The sequence below is a fragment of the Marmota monax genome, unplaced genomic scaffold (assembly GCF_021218885.2).
Source record: "Marmota monax isolate L192 unplaced genomic scaffold, Marmota_monax_Labrador192_F-V1.1 WCK01_AAM20220418_F8-fsc00112, whole genome shotgun sequence".
Taxonomy (NCBI): Eukaryota; Metazoa; Chordata; class Mammalia; order Rodentia; family Sciuridae; genus Marmota; species Marmota monax.
The window spans coordinates 4,241,735-4,247,734 of NW_026692073.1; the positions used below are offsets into that span (position 1 = coordinate 4,241,735).

Here is a 6,000-nt window from a genome sequence, read left to right on the forward strand (position 1 = left end):
TTTTTTTTTTCTTTCTTTCTCATATGATTTCTAACTTTGTGCTACCATGGCCAGATAACATAGTTTAAATTATTTGGGTCTTTGAAAATGGTTGGGACCTATTTTGAGGGATAACATTGTCTGTTTGGTGTATGCTCTTTATGTACTTGAAAATAATGAATATATCTCTGTTATTGGGTATAATCCTTTATATATTTCAGTTAGGTCAAATGGATTGATAGCATTATCCAAATATTCTATATGTTTTCTAAACTTTTTATTTTTTATATACTATTGATTTTGGGGGGAGAGAGTAGAGTTTTGAACAATGAATGTGAATTTATCTATTTTCCCTTTTGAAGTTGTTGCTTCATTCATTTTTAAAGTCTTCTATTGGATGAATATTCACTTATGATTCTTATGTGTTCTTAATAAATGGGTTGTTTTATAATTTTCAAGTTTCCTTATGCTGAGGTATATACTTTAGCTTGAAGTATGCTTTGTCTGATATTAATATAGATAGATTTCTTATGCTTATTATTTGTATGCTATATCTTTGGATCCTTTTACTTTCAACCTATTTGAGTCTTCATATTTTTCTTATTTTAAATGTGTAGTTAGGTATTAATTTAAAAAATAGAATCAGAAAACCCTTACCTTTTTATTGAAATATTTTGTTCACTTACATTTAAGGTAGGCATTGACATGCATGGATAGTTGTGTTTTTTATCATTTTATTTGTTTCGGTTATTCCCATTCTATTCTTTGTTTCTCTTACCTACTTCTTTCTGAGTGATTGGAGTGTTTTTTCAGAATCCTGTTTTATATTTCCATTGACTTTTTAGCCATACAACCTTAAAAAATAGTTTTAGAAGTTGCTCTAAAGAATATAATGTGCTAATTTAATGTCATCTGTCTTCACATAATATCATACCACTTCATGAATAATGTATGAACCATACTCAATATTATTATATCCTTCCTTCTTCTGTGTGTTTTTTGTTAAGAGAGAGAAAGAGAGAATTTTTAAAAATATTTATTTTTAGTTTTCGGTGGACACAACATCTTTATCTTATTTTTATGTAATGCTTAGGATTGAACCCAGTGCCCCGTGCATGCCAGGGGAGCGTGCTACCGCTTGAGCCACATCCCCAGCCCTTCTGTGTTTTTGTTGCTGATTATTTTATTTCTACATTTGCTATAAACCCATTGTATATCATTATTATTTTTGTTTTAAACAGGCAATAATCCTGTAAAGAATTTAGAAAACAATCTTTCACAACTACTCAAGCATTTATTTCTTCTTGTGTCTTTTTTTTATTCCTTTCTGTAGAATTCAGCATTTATTCAATATAATCTCTTGGCAAAGTTACAGAATTTCTTTTAGTATTTATTGCTGTATAGTTCCATTAGAGAAAAATTCTGTTTTTCTTGGGAGGGATCTAAATTGTATTTGTTATTTATTTTTGTATGGTATAAAAATACCTCTAATTCTATTTATTTATTTTAAAATTTAAAATTTAAGAATTGTTTATTTATGAAATTGCTATTTTTGGATTGCAATTGACCACAGGTACCTAAAACCACAAATTACAGATTAAAGAGGAGAACTACTGTACTTATGTTCAGCCCAATCTTAACTACAAAACTGCTGTACATGCTTCTCCTCTCCCCAACTGTGTATAGCTTCAGCATTTCTAAGAACAATGACAATAATTGTTTATTGATTATTCAATAATCTTATAAAGATTTGTCAGATGTGTGTGTACTTCTGTTATAAATAGCTCTATAATTCTTTATTTTCTTTTCCTTTTCCTTTTTTTTAAATATTGAAGATTGAACTGTGAGCCTCACACATGTGCTTAGGCACATGCTCTACCACTGGACTACGTCCCACATTTTTCTTTGTTTGACCATATTTTGGGTTTTTTATTTTTTAAAAATTTTCAGTGTTGCTGATTGAATCCAGGTCCTTGAACATGCTAGGCAAGCATTCTACCACTGAGCTACTTTTCCAGCCCTGTCCCTATTTTGGACAATTACCTTATTGCCCGTAGTTATTTAAAAATAAGTAGGGAAATGGGCTCACACATACAAAATTTACTAGTAGCAGACATGTGCTCCAATGTAGATCTCATATACATCTATTTATTTATCTATTTATCTATCGATCTATTTATTTATTTATAGAAAAGGTCTTGCTGTGTTGCCCAGGCTGGCCTTGAACTTGGAATCCTCCTGTCTCAGCCTCCTGAGCAGTTAGAATTATAGGCATGCACAACTTCACCTGGCTTTCTTTTGTATAGAATGAACAATTACAGGGCTAGCAATGTAGCTAGGGATGTAGTGGTAGAGCACTTGCCTAGGATGTGCAAGGCCCTGGGTTCAATCCCTGGAGTTGTAAAGAGAAAAAACAATTACGAATATAGGCTGAAAGAGAACAAAGGGGCAATTGAAATAAAACAGCATCTGAAGACAAGCTCATGTTGCTCAACATTTGGATGCAGAAAGAATAAGGAACAAATAAATAAAAGCCAGCCTATCACAAGAAAGCCAGCTTATTACATTAGCTAGATTTTGTGAGAGAGTACACATAATATATTAATGATCTCATCAATAATGATTCACATCTGCAATAAAAATTTCCCAAAATGAATTTATACACCTATATGTTTTAATAATACAAATATTTTCCCTATTTTTTAATTTCTAAAGCATGATTATTCACACATTGACAGACTAAAATGTACAGAAACATTCTTTTATGATAGACCAGAGCATGTATATTATCCCAACTATACAAACAGAAAACAGGTCTAAAACAGTGTTAAAGGACTTCCTTAGGAAAATTATAAAAGTAAGTGCTGGTGTGTGTGTGTGTGTGTGTGTGTATATATATATATATATATATATATATATATATATATATATATATATAATCTGTATATATATGTGTGTGTATATAAATTTGCATTATGTATATTTAAATCCCTTTTTCCCATTCCATTCTTTTGGCTAAATTTTATACAAATAATATCTGTCGTTATATTTTCATTTTCCACACATATTAAAGACATCAAAGATATCACTATCCTTTCACTAAGCCAAACCTCCTTCTTCTTTACCACCTCTAGATCAACTGCAACCCTGATTTCTTCATTAAAGTTCCCTTTTGCTACTCCATTTCTTGGTAAGTCTAGCATGTGAGATTTTACTTTCTCTGTCATAGTTTTCTGTTTTTCAATGAGTGGTGACAGATCCAGGTCTGTTTACCTTTGTAGTCTTCTTATTGTGGTCACAGTCTCATTCAAAGTAGCATAAATGTGGCTTGTAATCTTTTTCTGCCCAAACCAACTGGCTTAAAATATGCGTATAAAGTTTGATAGTGAGACTTTAATGCTGACTGTTGAGAGCCATAGCCGAAGGGGCCCCAGCAAACTTCCAGCTGCCAGCAAAAACTTCCAGCTGCCAGCAAACTTCCAGCTGCCAGCTGATGATTGGCTCACAGCGGCCCCAGCAAACTTCTAGCTGCCAACTGATTGGCTCCTCTGCGGTGATGCTCATTGGGCTGTTTCCCCGCCCTTTCAGACCAGGGAGCTGCTCATTGGGGGACTTTTTTTGGCTTTGCCCAGGCGACCCAGCCTGTCAGCCTCAAGAGCAGGAGGAGTGGGGGAGGTTGAGAGGCTTGTGGGAAGCCGGTGGTGGCAGTTGGGCTCTGAAGGTTTTTCCTGAGGAGCTGGGTGGTTTGGTGTGTGTGTTCTAAAAATAAAGTTCGTTTCTTTTGACAAGTGGCTCCTGAATTGTGCCCAGCCAGACTGCGGTAGCTGACAATTTCTTTAAGACTGTAACTGATATTTTCTGGCTTGAGGAATCAGGATCATTAGTCTTGATTTTATATTCCAGTCTATACTCAATGTAATCCAGATCAGAGTCAGCTTTCTGGAACATCAGTTCAAGGTTACCAACATCAGTTCAACCTCCATGTTGAATCCCTACAATTCTATTTAGAATCTATCTTTAATTTTGTATAAATTATAGAGGAACATGTTGTTTCTTTTAGCTCTTTAAAGATGTCATTCCATTTTTGGCTACCTTTCATTGTCTCTCATGTGAAATCAGACATATTTCTTATTGTTTGTGTCAGCTTTTGTTGCTATGACCAAAATATCCAACAAGAACAACTTACAAGAGGGAAAGTTTCAGAGGTTCCATTCATTCTGGGCTAGGTCCATGGGCCCAAGGTGAGTCAGAATTTCAAGGCAGGAGATAATGGGAGAGGAAAGCTGCTCCCCTCACAGCTGCCAGGATGCAGAGAAAGAGGGGAAGGGGCCAGAGGGAAGATGAACCCTTTTAGGGAACAATCCCAGTGACCCATCCTCTCCAGCCATGCCCCACCTGCCTACAGTTACCATCCAGTCAGTCTGGATGGTTACAGCTCTCACAAACCAATCATTTTATTTCTGAATGTTCCCTTAACACAGGAGCTTTTAGGGGACACCTTATATCCAAACCATAGCATCATTGTTTCCTTACACATAATGTTTCTGCTTTCTCTGACTGCTTTTAATATTTTTGTGCCATCTTTGGCTCTCAGCAGTTTGACTAAGGTGTATATTGCTTTTTTTTTAGTTTCTTTCTTTCTTTTTATTTTTTTGTGTGTTTATTTTCATTTGGGGTTATTACAATTCCTGATTCTGAGGGTTGAAGTTTCTTTTTTTTTTTTTTGAACAAGTTTTGAAACTCTTGACCATCATATCTTTTTATATTTCTTCTGATCCATTTTCTATTTATCAAGGAGGCAATTATCTGGAAAAATAAGAGACCCAGAATAGGTAAAGCAATCCTTAGCAGGAAGAGTGAAGCAGATGGCATCGCTATACCAGACCTTAAACTATACAACATAGTAATAGTAACAAAAACACCATGGTATCAGTACCAAAACAGACTGGTAGACCAATGGTACAGAATAGAGGATATGAAGACTAACCAACAAAATTACAATTATCTTATATTAGACAAAGGTGCCAAAAACATGCACCGGAGAAAAGATAGTATCTTCAACAAATGGTGCTGGGAAAACTGGAAATCCATATGCAACAAAATGAAATTAAACCCCTATCTCTCACCATGCTCAAAACTTAACTCAAAATGGATCAAGGGCCCAGGAATTAAACCAGAGACTCTGCATCTAATAGAAGAAAAAGTAGGTCCTAATCTTTATTATGTGGGATTAGGCCCCAACTTCCTTAATAAGACTCCTATAGTGTAAGAATTAAAACCAAGAATCAATAAATGGGATGGAATCAAACTAAAAAGTTTCTTCTCAGCAAGAGAAATAATCTGTGAGGTAAACAGAGAGCCTATATCCTGGGAGCAAAATTTTACCCCTCACAAATCAGATAGAGCACTAATCTTTAGGGAATATAAAGAACTCAAAAAGCTAAGCACTGAAAAAAACCAAATAACCCAAGCAATAAATAGGCCAAGGACCTGAACAGACACTTCTCAGAAGAGGATATACAATCAATAAACAAATATATGAAAAAATGTTCATCATCTCTAGCAATCAGAGAAATGCAAATCAAAACTATAAGATATCATCTCGCTCCAGTCAAAATGGCAGCTATTATGAAGACAAACAACAGTAAGTGTTGGGGAGGATGTGGGGAAAAGGGTACACTCATACATTGCTGGTGGGACTGAAAATTGGTGTAGCCAGTATGGAAAGCAGTGTGGAGATTCCTTGGAAATCTGGGAATGGAACCACCATTTGACCCAGCTATCTCTCTCTCCTTGGACTATACCCAAAGGACTTAAAAACAGCATACTACAGGGACACAGCCACATCAATGTTTATAGCAGCACAATTCATAATAGCTAAACTGTGGAGCCAACCTAGATGCCCTGCAGTGGATGAATGGATTAAAAAAATGTGGTATATATACACAATGGAATTTTACTCAGCATTAAAAGAGAATAAAATCATGGCATTTACAGGTAAATGGATGGTGTTGGAGAAGA

General features: G+C 35.1%; 1 pseudogene; it reads right to left on the minus strand.

The window, feature by feature from the left end:
• Positions 1-3,951, minus strand: part of LOC124102889 (spindle and kinetochore-associated protein 2-like) — a 48,052-nt pseudogene extending 44,101 nt beyond the window's left edge.
• Between the last annotated feature and the right edge of the window lie 2,049 nt (positions 3,952-6,000).